General features: G+C 41.1%; 1 long non-coding RNA gene across 3 annotated transcripts; it reads left to right on the top strand.

Moving 5' to 3' along the window:
- Positions 1-8,591: 8,591 nt before the first annotated feature.
- Positions 8,592-11,958, top strand: LOC309366028. 3 transcript variants are annotated; one of them, XR_014166417.1, is made up of 4 exons: positions 8,592-8,601; positions 10,343-10,468; positions 11,741-11,842; positions 11,934-11,958. It is a non-coding gene; the product is annotated as an uncharacterized lncRNA (long non-coding RNA). The 3 variants fall into 3 exon arrangements; XR_014166418.1 differs by lacking the exon at positions 8,592-8,601 and adding an exon at positions 9,183-10,038; XR_014166419.1 differs by lacking the exon at positions 8,592-8,601 and having other exon boundaries at positions 9,183-10,468.
- The last annotated feature ends 3,352 nt before the right edge of the window (positions 11,959-15,310 follow it).

Here is a 15,310-nt window from a genome sequence, read left to right as displayed (position 1 = left end):
TTTCTCTCTTGAAGTTCTACCATTAAACTGCACAGGGATAATTCTGACAAACATAAGAACACACACGCTGAGTCAACCCAACCATATACATCACTCATCATTTTCCTTACAGACAATAGACTAATATGCCCAAGAAGGGAGCACAAGCAGAGAGTGATGGGTGTCATTCTGATGTTTATAGCAGGGAATAGATGGCAGAGGGAGAGATTGGTCTGCAGGCCTATCCATTAGCTCAGCCGAGAGACCAGCAAGTGAATAGGGATACATGGTTATTAATAAATGTTTCTATGCTTTCTAAACATACTTCATTGGGAAACCATCTAAGGCAATTACAAACCACCGTAGTACTAATAAACATTATTTACAGTTACTAAAATTTACAGCAGAAATGATCAGACATACACATAATTCAAACAAAGTTTCCTTTATTACAATCATTGAATGTTTACTCACATGTAAGTCTTGTCAGGATTTATCATAGAATCAGTGAAGAATATGAAGCAGGCAGTGCAGTGATACTTATAAGTTACTTTCTACATACTTAAAGATACTGCGTGCTTTCTGGAAAGAGCAAACAACACTCCCATCCCCATCAACAGGCAAATGAAAAAAAGGTAAGGAGGAAATAGTAGACCTTAAAATCCTTTGTCTAAGTTCCCCAGGAAATGACATCACAGAGATGTCCTCTCTAGGAATTCCGCTCTCTGTGAGGCTTAACCCCTTTATACAGTAAACATAAATTGTCATTTTGGCTGCAGATTTTCTCCACAAAATGAGACCCAGCTGAAAAGTGTCAGCCTGTTAAACATGGCAAGCTGAGGATGGGGGATCAGAGCACCATGTGGGCTGACAGGATGAATCTAGGACTGTGGCCATGGGAGAAGCGGGTCCCTCTTGGAGTGTAAAGCTGGAAGCCCATCATCATAGGCTCAGATTGTATATATGTGTAAATAGACCATATATTTGATAAAGACACCACAGTTTCTGCTGTGTTTCCATTTGCAAAGGAAACACAAAACCCAAGTAAGTGCCTGGACTCCTGGAATCTTGCACTGCTTTGGAGATTGGGGTGGCACATAACAATATAAGAAGAAGAATATAACAATAATGTAACATAATAATAATATATGTTATAATATATATGATAAAATGTAACATATAATATAATATATGTTGCTTTGATTAGGCATTGAAGAGTGCAATGTAAATGCTAGAAATAATTTTCAGAAAAAATAATCTCATATCATTAGCTTGAAGCTCTCATATGAACCATTTATTATGAGTTTGGTCAATATACATATACATGTGTATGTTAATCAGTTTATCCTGTCACTTTCGGTGAGTCTGAAATTTGGAAGTAATAGACCCATCCTTTGGTCATTAGTCTTGAGTTAGCTGCCCTTTTGCTGATTTTTAAAAGCCCCAAGGGAAGAAGAGAAACATTTATAAACGCATTCTAATCTTTAACATAAGCTGAGCCTTTGATTGTAAAATGTATCATTTGGTCTTCTTGGTTTTTAAAATGCAGCCCCATTCCCTAAATCCATCACTTGTTGCAGCTGTTCTGTCTTTAGCACCTGTAAGTTTACCCCTGAGAGGCTCCAGACCTAACGAAAATATTTTATAGGCATCAGGTCCAATGGCTGGATGTTCAAGCATTGTTTTTTCAAATAAATGTACTCCCCACCAGATTAGTCAACCAGAGAGACACAATGGTACCAAAAGACCCATGAACTAAAGAATCTGAATTGAAACAGTCTGGACTCCTTTGACGAAAATAAGCAAATAAAATAAAATAATTACTAAACCATTTAATGGGTGTCTAATTCCTGCTTTAAACTCCAGGGCTCTTTTAAACACAACCTTCAGTTACTCTGTCATGAAGAAGAAACAGATTTTTGTTAAGTACGTGCAACACCTGAGTGTTCAAAAGTGCATTCTTAAGTGTTTTCATCCTGCAGTAAATCCTACTAAACTCAATGGGTCTTACTCCAAGAAAAGCATATTGCAGCCTCATGGTGCAATCTTATTTAAATTTATTTGCAAGAAAGTCTACGGATGGGTGGATCGGTCAAAATAAAGGTGATATTAATTGCATGAATATGTCATATGCAGAGTGTGTTAGTGTGTATCTATCAGGAAGAGTGAGGGAAAGCAGCACTGGGAATACAGTTGAGAGACAGTGGGATTATACCCCTTTCCCTCCTCTACAACTACTATTTGCTTCAGGAGCTAAGCCTCCATTGGCATTGCAAACAAACAAAAAAGCAGTGCTATTTTCCTAAAAAAAGAGGTGCCAGAACTCACCATGAGTTCTCTTATAATGGCAGTGGCGGACACCTGAGAGGTGCAGTAACTGAGTTCCAGTGAGTTCCAGCTGAGGGCGAAAGCCCTGCAAAAAAGCACATGTTCATGCAGTTAACATCACATTTCATTTGTCTCAAAAATTAAGCATTCAGGAAATTTATTATACCTGTGCCCAACAATTGGTACAGTCCTATGATTTAGCTGGCTCTGCAGAACTAACTTTAGTGGCTGGAGGATTCCATAACTAAGGGGCAAGCAATTGGCTGCGCAATCCTGTATATCAGTCCCATTGACTTCACTAGAGTGTAGCTCCAGGTAAGTGGGGGCAACATTGCAGCCTCAAAGCCCTGTTGATTTCACTGAGAAAATCAAGCTTAATGTCCACCAAATCATGTTTTTAATTTTCTGTGTCCCTGAAAAAAGCTGGGATTTTGGATACTATCTTGGATCAAAAAGCTGTCATTTGCTTTTCCATGCTTATTTTTATTCTGATTCGAGATTACTCTGGTCTTGTACACATATTATATTGTAGAACAGTTGATGTGCATATGGGAAAGAACAGGATCACGCCTACAGCTCCCTCCCCCCGCCAACGCATGCAGTATAATGCATTCACTGAGCCTAAGTGCATCTAATTTGACTGTACACATGTGCTCAGTCTTTTCATTTCTTGGAATTAAACTGCTCTTCCTCTATGAGGAAGAGATTGCATCTTTTTAGTAGAATTATTTATAGCCCCCCTCCCCCCTATTGCCAGTTCCATGGAAAACTTCACATTTCACATGCAAAAATCTCCATATCGCAGCCTTGCAGTTCTAAAACACACAGGGTTGTAGCAACACACACACACAAAATGCTCTGAAGTAGACCCATTGAAATAAATGGAATTAAGCTAGTTGATTTCAGTGGGTCGCCTCCTGAGTATGACAATTGGATCCAATCAACTAGTATTTACTGTTTTCCCTTTTTATTGCCTCTTTTGCATTGGTGTCCTTGTAGGGCTGCTTTAAAATCCTCTATAGAGTACGGAGATCATTGGATGACTTCATTATGTAACATAAAATCACCATCCATCATTTTCCTCTAAAGGGGAAGTATAGGGAGCTGACGACATTATTAAGCAATATATTATCAGAGACACCATAAGGATTTTTCGGAATCTCTTATAGAGGCCTCTAAAACAAGCTGCTTGCAACACCTGGTGCTTATTTATTTCCCGGACCAAATCTCAAACCATTGTTAGAGTTCCCAGTGGAAGATATTTATGGTTTTAGGTTTTCGAGCAGGCAAAGCTTTCTTTAAGAAGAGGGGGTATGTGTATTGGATAGAAAGTGAGAAGATTCTAGATTAATAAATCCCCTCTTTATCCGAACAGATCTGAGCAGATTAATGGCTTTGGTTGCTTCTAAGCTATTATTGTGCACAGTTAATTACATGTGAGCAGCAACCATTCACCGTAGCCCCAGATAGTGGAAGAAGCTGTACATTAATACACATTCGAAATTGAAAGGTAGCTGTGCATTCATTGTCAGGGAACAGCTGGGATCCTCCATTCATCAGCAAGACCCATAGGGGAGAACATCTGTAAAATACACATCTGGGTACTCATCTGTCTCATGCCTTCACTCTCCATGTGTTATGTCAAAGCTCCTCAACCAGAGCATTCAACCTCAGTTGCTGGTTGTGGACTCTCCAGCATATTCAGCTGCACCACTTGTGTGTTCAGATTCCCATCCGGCAATTTAGTCATTGCCGTTCTCCATTAATGGAGGCAGGAGGGTTGTCCAGGATTCTAGAGGCCAATGGCACATGGTGCTGAATGCTTCATTGATGGAGACACAATGAATCTTTCCCTAACCTTCAACAGCAGGATCGGAACAATAGTGTGCAGGAAGGGACGTTAACACTTCCTCACCAAAGAAATATCCCACCCCCTCCCCAAGCACCCAGTGGCTTCAGTGATCTGCCTCATCTCTAAACCTGCAGTTTGCCAAAGGTAGACTCACCTTTAAATGCAGACCAGGTCAAATTTCTCCTCCATCTCTTGGGCTCTTGGGGAAAGCCCTGAGGTGGAAATTGCCTTTCCGCCTTTGGATCTTAATAGCACCTTCTTCACACTATTTTCCCTCACCACGAAGGTGCCTTTGAACCTTCATTCTAAGCTTATTCACCCCTCATTCTAAACTGTGGGAGTTTTAAAAGCATAATTCAGAATTGATGGTATTAATTTCTCTTTGTGGGAGAATCCTATGGGACTGAAACAAAGCAACACGAGTCAGTTATCTCCCCATGTTGTGATTTTTGGTAACTGTAGACATTGTTTAAGAATCAGCTATTCCTGTTTCTTCGCATAACATAGCCTTGGAATAACTCCAACAGTATACATTCAAACCATGTCCATCACATTATACTTAGCTGGAAGTCCCCCTATTTCATATCTCTACCTGGTTATTACTTTTGCTTTTGACAATTGCATGGTGAGCAAAAAGTACCTGAGAACATGATGGAAGGCACGAACTACTTTAAGAAACCCCAAATCCTGTGGTTTAACACCAGGATATACTTGCCTTGTCAAAAGAGTGAAAAATTCAAATGAATTAAAATCAGTATTGGCATGTAAGTTATTGTTCTTTGAGTGCTGAGGTGAGTAATGGGGCAGACTAAGCCAACTAGGTTGATGTGGCCATGCACTTTTGAAAATGTCCCAGGACTTCTTTTATGTGTGATGAGTGAACACATATAGATATGGCTACCAGTGGTGGGTGAAATCTCATCACTCAGTTTAGGATTGCTGCACCTTCTTACATTCTTAAGAGAACCCTGTGTGTACTCCAAGTCCCAGCCAGCATGGCCAATGGTCAGGGATGATGGGAATTGCAGTCGAAAGCATCTAAGAAAAACCTTCTGGATCATGGCAGTGGCTCATCTCCTGCAGTTCCCAGCAATTGGTAAGGCACCAGGTTGGGGAAAGGTGATGTAATAACAACAACAACAACAACAACAACAACAACAACAACAACAACAACAACAACTTACTATTTATACCCCGCCCATCTGTCTGAGTTTCCCCAGCCACTCTGGGCGCCTTCCAATCAAGTGTTAAAAACAATACAGCATTAAATATTAAAAATTCCCCTAAACAGGGCTGCCTTCAGATGTCTTTTAAAGATAGGATAGCTGAGGGGAGGGCGTTCCACAGGGCGGGCGCCACTACTGAGAAGGCCCTCTGTCTGGTTCCCTGTAACCTCACTTCTCACAATGAGGGAACCGCCAGAAGGCCCTCGGTGCTGGATCTCAGTGTCTGGGCTGAACGATGGTGGTGGAGACGCTCTTTGTCCCAACCTTCAGATGAATGTGTGGAGGTCAGTGCAATCGATTTCCCTCCCTCCCCCTTCACACATTCAAAGAATGCCTGAAAGGGGTTCTTCTCTCCTCCTAATCCACCTACAGGTTTTCTTTGTGGCTTTAAGCGCGGTAAGAATTGCAAAGGCCTTTGGCAACCGCGACGCAGAAATTATTGCTCTAAAAAGAAAGCGATCTTTATGAGGGCTTCATCAGAAGCACATGTATCTAAGTATTAGGAATATATTATTCCACAGGACTTGGCGACGGCCCAGAAGCTGGAGCGCTGTGCACAACATTGGCCTGTGCAATTTGAGAAGCTGCTGAGCATCCCAAACAAGAGCAGCAACGATAAGAGATAGCAAAAAAGGTTGAAGAGCTGGTCATGTTTAGCTTAGGGGCCTGAAGGCTCCAGGGTGATGGTGATATAATGGATCTCAGATCTTTGAAAGTAAGCTGCAAGCAGGATGGCAAACAACTGTTGGCTGAGTGGAATTTGACTGCATAGCTCATAAATGATGACTGAACTGTCAAACCTTTGGGATTAAATACCAGAGTCTTCAAACCATCAGAATATATAAATCAATCTTCGCCAGCCCAGTGCTGCTATGGCTGGGGCTGATGGGAGATGTAGTCCAAAACATATGGAAGGCACTCTGGAAGGCTGGTGAAGGTTGGTTTAAACTAGGTATCTTTTTGTACGTTCTTTCATATGTGGTGGACCTGTAAAAAGGTAAAAGATTATTGGGAAGTAATTGATAATGAATTGAAAAAAATGTTTTAAAGCACCTTTCCAAAACCAAAAACCAGAGTCCTTTTTGTTGGGGATAATTCAGATGGAAATTCCCAGGTGTCAAAACAGGTTATTTATGTAAGCCACTATGGCAGCACATGATTTGGTAGCCCAAAAATGGAAAACGAACAAGGTCCCAACCAAAGCAGAATGGCAAATTAACTGATGGAATATGCACAGCTTCCCGATCTAACTTACAAAATAAGGGAACTAAGAAGAACATTCTTTTAAAGAAGATTGGAAAATGTTTATTGAATATATGGGGGGAATTGCGTACAATTGAAAACGTTGGCAGCATTAGGATAAATTCAATAGTGTAAATAATCTTTGATGGAAGTAATAATGGAATACTGAATGGTTTAGTTTATATAAAATATGAAGGGATTTATGCTATGCAAAATGAACCATGGGAAGAGAAGGGAAGTCATTGATAATTTTAAGGTTGTTTAAGTGAATATTCTAAATTGCAAAACAGAAAATTTTAAAATTAAACAATGTATTTTTTGTACAATATCCCTGGGAAAGATGTTATATATTGGCATGTCCCATCACTCCAGTGGCATTTGTGGCATAGGAAGCTGCCTTCTACTAAGTCAGACCATTTGTCTATCTAGCTCAGTATTGTCTGCACTGATTGGCAGCAGCTCTCTGAGGTTTCAGACAAGGCTCTCTCCCAGCCCTACCTGTTTGTGTCCAGTCCCAGTAGCAACTGGCCATTCTTGCTGCTTAGAGCAGCTGCAATCTGTGTTTGTGGAAGGAACTTTCAAAACAGGCATTGGGAACCTGTGGCCCTCCAGATGTTGCTGAACTACAACTCCCATGAGCAAGCATTGCCAGTGATCAGGGGGTGATGGGAACTGTAGTTGTAGCAACATCTGGAGGGCCAAAGGTTCCTCACACCTTTTAAACTATTAAAGGCAGTCCTTGGGCCACCTTGTAAACATTTGTCATTTGGGGGTGCATTTTGGAGCATGGGTTTTTAAAAACTGCAAATTGAAATGGATGGTATGGATGGTGTTTTTCTTTTTTCCAGATAGGAAAAAGAAATTATCCAAAAGCAAGAAGGAAGTAAGGACATGAAGGGGACGGCCAAATGCTGTCTGTTGGTTGGAAGATGTTGAAGAAATCCCCTGTGGAAAAACAACAAAGAAAGGTACCAGGAAACAAAGTATTATTTTCATGTTCTGCCATTAGCTTGCCACCTGTTAGCTGTGATCATTACCCAGAGCTGAAAGGGGAAAGGCTAATCTCTTGCACATTTAGATCAACAAACTCAAACAAAACCTGCCTAATTATCCCATTGAACCTGTGTCAGTTTTTTAAATCCAGCTCCCTTTCCCAGCTTGGCTGCAAGCCAAGCCCAGCAAGCTGGTGTCCATAAGCTGCATGCTAATGACAATGTCCTTTCATTCCAGGAATGATATAATTGCCAAAAGCAGTTTACAGACTCATTATTTTTATGGTCATATTTCAGAGGAAGAGTCAAAGGTCAGTCTAGGGTTTGCTTGGGAGCGTATTGGATCTTGCCTATTGAGAGCTTACAGCAGCAGCAGCACCACACCAACTCTCTAAGAGAAAGTGTTATCCCCGGGTTAGCCAGGATTCCCACTGTCACAGCAATGACAACCTATGAATGATTCAGGTGGTCAGTTTTTACACAGCTCATTGCTAATCCGTACTTAGAGAAAAAACCCCTATGATGTGAAAACAAATAATTCATTTTGTTGTTGAATTGAGCACAAGTGTTTTGTCCAGATAAATGTGACGTGCTTTATTTAGTACACTTTTATTCTGCTGTTTGTCATAATAATGTTGTCACATTTTTTTTGCCAGTTTTTGGGGGGGAGAGGGAAGGGGAAGTGCTGAACCATTTGTGTGAATGTTATTGTGAGTATGAATGAGATTGCCCTGCCCACATTCTGTTTCCACCCCACATTCAAACATATTTTTTCAAGAAGGGTATTTCACCACACACACACACACACACAACAAGAATGTCCACATGGGTGGATTCCACAACTCCAAAGTATCATTTTTCACCAAATCATTTATATCGGTTTTTAACTGCTATAACTGAAGCTAACCAAGGCAAGTTCTCATTTCATTGTTTCCTACATTCCTAGGCAAAGGAGATACAAGAAGGAAGAGCACGAGATCAAGTGGGTGTGAAAGGAAGATCAGAAAGGGGAACAAGCTGCTAGTTAAATGTAGGCAATGTGGAGCCCTCCTGAACTTGGTTGGACTACAACTCCCATCATCCCGGACCAATGGCCATACTGGCTGGTGGGAGTGGGAGTCCAGCTACATCTGGAGGGCACTGTAGTGGCCAGATGTGTACTTGTTATTGTTGTTTAGTTGTTTAGTCGTGTCCGACTCTTCGTGACCCCATGGACCAGAGCACGCCAGGCACTCCTGTCTTCCACTGCCTCCCGCAGTTTGGTCAAACTCATACTGGTAGCTTCGAGAACACTGTCCAACCATCTCGTCCTCTGTTGTCCCCTTCTCCTTGTGCCCTCCATCTTTCCCAACATCAGGGTCTTTTCCAGGGAGTCTTCTCTTCTCATGAGGTGGCCAAAGTATTGGAGCCTCAGCTTCAGGATCTGTCCTTCCAGTGAGCACTCAGGGCTGATTTCCTTCATAATTGAGAGGTTTGATCTTTTTGCAGTCCATGGGACTCTCAAGAGTCTCCTCCAGCACCATAATTCAAAAGCATCAATTCTTCGGCAATCAGCCTGGTCATTGCAAAACCCGAAAACCAGAATCCTGTGGTCATGATGGTGGTGGTGGTGATTGATTGTGACTCTTAGCAGAAGTGTTGTTTAGTTTTGAATGTGGCTTTCCTATTGCATTTCTTATATTGATTGCTTTTTTCTGGAACTTGTAAACTGAGAGATTTCTGTTGAAGTAAATATATTGATAGATTTGGGGTGTAAAATTCAGGCGTGACAAAACACAGCACCGCAGAATTCTGTTCCCACAAAAAGCAGTGGTGGCCACCATCTTTGATGGTTTTGAAAGAGGATTGGACAAATTCATGGAGGGTAAGACTATCAGTGGCTACTAGCTGTGATATCTATACTCTGTTCTCCATGGTGAGGGGCAGCAGTGCTTCTGAAATACCAGTAGCTGGAAAGCACAGGAGGGGAGAGGGCTCTTGTGCTCAGGTCCTGCTTGCGGGCTTTGCCTAGGTATCTGGTTGGCCCCTGCAACAATATGATACTGTGATAGATCACCCTTTGGCCTCTTCTTGTGTTCTTACATTCCTACATTTCCATTTCAGACAGCAGGGATCAATGCTGAAGACCAAATATTCACTCTGTTTGGAGAATATTTGTCTTCTGGTTTTGCTTGGGAGAACTGGGGCAGGGGGTTGTTTCAACTCCAGGACTGCAGAAGTGGGCAAATGGTATCTGCTGTGAAACCATAGTTGAATTATAATAAAACAATACCTCAGTGGTATATTATATAATAAAATGAAAACAGCATATTAACTGAAACAGTAAAACTGTAATTAAACGCATACATCCCTTACAGTGCAAGCTTATAATGTCTACTCAGATGTAAGCCTTGTGGACCTCAAGGGGACTTACTCCCAGGTAAGAATGGGTATAGAGTTGCAGCCTTAATGTCCCAAAGCATGTTGGCTAACTTTATAGATCCTCTGCCATCTGCAGTTAATTACTGTAGTTTTACTATTAGCAGGTCAATAAACTTTTGATCACCTCTTTATTCTTTTATTGGGTTCTGTGCCAGCTTATGTTTCAATGTGAGGTTCAGTAACAAGTTTTTCCCTGAAATAGGGAAAATTAATAATTTTGAGGTGTTTGACATGTTCCAAGGGCAGGGATTATATGCTGCTTTGGGTGATGGAACTAATCATTTATTTATTTATTTGCCAAGGGAATTCTGTAAAATGCCATGTGCACCGACAACAATTGGATTAAAACACTATTAATAACCTCTGCAGTTCAAGCTTGTTCCTCAATGACAGTTCAACAAGGCATTCCTGTGGATATCAACTCACAGGTAAGCTCCACTGTGTTCAATGGGATTTACTCACAGGAAAGTGTGCATACCTCAGCCTAAGTGTACATAACTCGGGGCGCAAGAGTTTCAACCTGCAAACAGAATTTTCTCAGATATTCAAGGGCCAGTATCCTGTTCTCACAGTAGCCAACCACATGCCCATAAGAAGCACACAAGCACATCCTGAACAGTAGTGCATTGTAGCTCTTGAACAGAAAAAGAGAAATATTATTGATGTTGACATTACAGATTACATTTTACCTACAATTTACACTGGGTACCTATGGAATATCAGTTACTTTTGGCAGCATATAAATAGTTGAAATGTTACCCTGGAAGAATTGCTTCTTGTATTATTATTATTAAGCAATTTAAAGAGGCATAATTCTGTTTCACTGTTGCTAATCGAAGACTTTGTATTGCGATTCTTGTTGGTGTTGGATCAGAGCCTCGGTTTTTACTGTGTGCTGCACTCTCAGGACAATAAAGATTAGTGTGCTTAAATTGGTTAAGGCTAAAGAAACAAGTGAGGAAACCAAATCCTTGCCACATCCATAGTCAAGATGAAATACACACACACACACACACACACACACAGCTCATGCACACACATACAAACCAGTCCCCACTCAACAAAACAAAAGCTGTTTGCCTCCCCTTCCTTCATATCTGAAACCCATTATTCTGTGAGTGTAAACCTAAATAATAATAATTAATTGTAAGTAAATAAGCTGGAACTCTCACCAAACCGTGTGTCTGTGTTTCAACTGAGATGTATCATTTGAATGAGGGCATTTTAATGTTCGGTGTCTGTTTCAATGAGGTCATCAGATGTGATGGAGGATAAGAAGCCTGGATGTTTTTAAAGTGGTGCATTGGAGGGATTTTTTTTGCCTAATGTTGGGGTCCCCCCCACCAACACAACTATTAAAAGTACAGTGGTACCTCAGGTTACAGACGCTTCAGGTTACAGATGCTTCAGGTTACAGATTCCGCTAACCCAGAAATAGTACCTCGGGTTAAGAACTTTGCTTCAGGATATGAACAGAAATCACGTGGCAGCAGCACGGTGGCAGCGGGAGGCCCCAGTAGCTAAAGTGGTACCTCAGGTTAAGAATAGTTTCAGGTTAAGAATGGACCTCCAGAATGAATTAAGTTCTTAACACAAGGTACCACTGTACAGGGTCCCTGTCTTATGCTATGTTTGCTAGTCCTATGCATACCGGTTCGAACTGGTTTGATGAATTGTTTTATTTTATTTTAAATGTTTAGAATCCACCCTTCTTCTATAGCAAGGGTGGGAAATCTTTTCAAGCCCTTGTGGACAACTTTCTGGGGGCCACATATTGGAAGTGGGCAGGGGCAGCTGCAAAAGTGAGTGGGCTTTCACCTTTTTATATTGCAGTCAGGATAAAAATCAAAGGGTCTTACACACACAACATACATCTCTCGATCCTCCTTTCAGGCACATCCGACAAGAAGCAATTCCTCCGGGGTAATTTTTTCGATATTCTCCTGAACTGTAGGGAGGATTTCTCCTGGAGAACATTCAGTGAAATGGTCTGCCCAAGTTCACCAGCTGTGGGACCAGTCTTAATATCATTTAATCTCATGTTAATATTGTTCAAGGAAGCAACAGAGGTGCCCCTTCACTCTTTCCGGTTCCCCTATATCAGCCATGGCTTCCTTCATCCACCAATATGAACTGAAAATAAAGCTTAATCCAACAATACATGAGCCTGAATTTCTCAGAGGAGAATTTTCCAGGGGGAAATGTCTGAGATGCTCTCCCTGTTTCGTGGCACACAAAGGACGAAGAGATAAAATCAGTTATGATTGACTGGGCCAAAGATTTTGGATATAATATACAAATGGAGGATTGGGAAAAATTATGGAAAGAAGGTTTAAGATACACTGCATGTACAACAATAAAAGAAAATGTGATGAAAATGATGTATCGATGGTATGTAACACCAGTGAAGTTAGCAAGGATGTATAAAGGATGTTACAAATGTTGGAAATGTAAAGAAAAAGAGGGTACATTCTATCATATGTGGTGGGAGTGTAAGAAAGTAAAAAGCTTTTGGGAAATGATATATAATGAATTGAAGAAAATGTTTAAGTACACTTTTGTTAAGAAACCAGAAGCGTTTTTACTTGGTATTACAGGGAATGAGATTAATAAGAAAGAAAAGAAGTTATTTTTATATGCAGTGACTGCAGCAAGAATACTGATGGCTCAGAAATGGAAGCAAGAGGAGTTGCCTACACTAGATGAATGGAGAATGAAGATGACGGACTATGCAGAACTCGATAGACTGACTGGAAGGATCCGAAATCGACGAGATCAGAGATTTATAGAAGATTGGGAAAAGTTTACAGAATATATGCATAAATTAAGTGATAATCAAATAACGTTTGTAAGCTTTAATGAAGCTCTGTAAGAAGAAATGTTAGAATATGAGTAAAACTAAGAATTAATTTATAAAAATAATTGAAGAAAGGCTTTAGAAATGTGAAAGAAATTCAGAAGGGAAGGAGTATCGGGCAAGTTGATGGAAGTCAAAAAGAGAATGGATATAAAAAAGATGTATGATTTGTATAAATTTTGTATTGGAAAAATTGAATAAAAATAATTTACAAAAAAGAGATTCTCTCCCTGTTTCATATCACCAGAATATCTGACACAATTCCACCCGCCCCACCTTGAATGCTTCAAATAATGTGGAGGCCATTTTCATTCAACTCAAATCTAGAGATCAATGAACACAGCATTCACAGAAAGCTGGTGGCTCCTTTTAATTTTACTACTTTTCCTTTCCGCTTTCCTCCCATCCATCTGAGCCCCCTCCCAAATGCTTATAGCATTGCAATTGAGAGCTAAGTCACTTAGTTGCAACTACTTTCTGTTGCTTATGAGCGCTTTCAAATGGGAAGGGAGTCTTAATGTGATACCGGAAAGGGCATTAGATAAATAAACAGGTCTTTGGTTCTGACATTTCCTGGAAGCTTAAGATCATTAACTGAGGGGTCCCCACTCATCTTAATGCTTTGCCCATTAACAGGTACATTTGAGTCTTTCCTAGGGAATTCACCAGCCTCTTCTCATTCTCGGGGCGAAGGGTTTGCGAGTGACATGCCGTATGGTGTGTGTTAACTGACTTACTCCCAAAGGGACACCGATATGCCCTTAATTAGGATGTTGGAAGCATCAAGTGAAGCCTTCTGAGATGGCATCAGGAAACGAGGTGAGGAACTGTGGCTGCTCGCAGCCTATTTGTTTATAGTACTTATTTATTTATTTTTAAGATTGCTCACCCCACCTTTCACCATAAGATCCCACAGCAGGTTACAGCGAGGGAAAATACCATTTTAAAAGCAGTTGAAACCATCGCAATTATAAAACAAGTAAAATCGCTCTAAATGGAACAGAAGAGTTTGGCAAAAGAAATAAAAAATCATTCCTTTCCTCCTAGTGAAAAGCTAGAAGAAGAAAGAGTTTCCTCTGGGAAGTGTATCTGATCCTAGTCTATCCTAACTACAACCACGTAAATTAGGTAACGGTGAGCGATGGCGACTGGCCAAAAGTTACCCAGTGATGTTGTTATTTGTTGTTGTTGTTGTTGTTCTCTTCCTCCTCCTTCTTCCTCCCACCCTGGCATTCAGCCTTTCCTGTGATCCCAGGGCTGCTCTCAACGTTAAAAACAGAATTAAAGCCTGTTACAGATAGGTAGCCGTGTTGGTCTGCCATAGTCAAAGCAAAAAAAAATCCTTCCAGTAGCACCTTAAAGACCAACTAAGTTAGTTCTTGGTATGAGCTTTTGTGTGCATGCACACTTCTTCAGATAAAGCCTGTCAGGGAACTGCCATCAGCTCAGAGACAAGAAATGGAAGGGCAGTTGTATTATAGGCAGCCTCCGAAAATCTTGCAAAGCAGTTCCTCTTCCGGCAAGGAGGAAAGCCCCACCTCCAGTGGAGAAGAAGTGCAGGGGCAAGGGGATGCTAGGGAGAGCCTTAACACTGAGCCTGAGCAAGCCGAAGAGGCGGGAAGTGCGCTCTTGCCAACACCCATTCTGCGCAGTAGTCTTCAGTGCAGGGAGGGGAGGAAAAGGCTGGGGGTGATGTGACTTTTATGCTGGGAGAGGTACAAAGACCGACCACTCCCAGATTCTGCTAACGATTGAGACAGACATGAACTTACAATGCTCTTCACTGTAAATAGTTTGCACCAAGAATAAAGCCTGTAAAAGGCAGGTCGGAGTCCTGCCTGGTTACTCTCGAGCAACCACCACAGCCATCTGACAAAGCCCTAACCTAAAATCCATTATAAAAATAAAACAACCAGCAATACAGTCTGAATGGGTATTTTGAACCTGGGTATTCTCCATCCTATTCTAATAGCATCCGGCTGTATCCAAGAAAGATCCCATGAATACTGGGGAGAGGACAAAATAAACTTTAGAATGGGCAACTGCAGCACCAGAATATTTATGTATATGGCTATTGTAGCTCTAGATGTTTGGGGTGGGTGGTGGCTTCCGTGGACCCCCTTAATTTAGAAGAAGTGGTTGGCATCTTAGACTGCACCATCTCAGTCTCAGTTGAATGAGGTTAGATGGATTTGTAGCTGGTTGACCATACCCAAAGAGTACTCATTAATGGTTCCTCATCATCCTGGAAAAAAGTGACAAGTGGGGTGCCTCAGGGTTCTGTCCTGGGCCTGTTGTTGTTCAATGTCTTTATAAATGACTTGGATGAAGGAATTGAGGGGATGTACATCAAACTTGCAGATGACATCAAACTGGGAGGGGTAGCTAATGCTTCAGAAGACAGAATCAGAAT

Source organism: Podarcis melisellensis (assembly GCF_964234715.1).
Source record: "Podarcis melisellensis genome assembly, chromosome: 3".
In the NCBI taxonomy this organism is placed as follows: domain Eukaryota; kingdom Metazoa; phylum Chordata; class Lepidosauria; order Squamata; family Lacertidae; genus Podarcis; species Podarcis melisellensis.
Note: the sequence above shows the minus strand (reverse complement) of the source record. Positions and strands in the feature narration are given on the sequence as shown.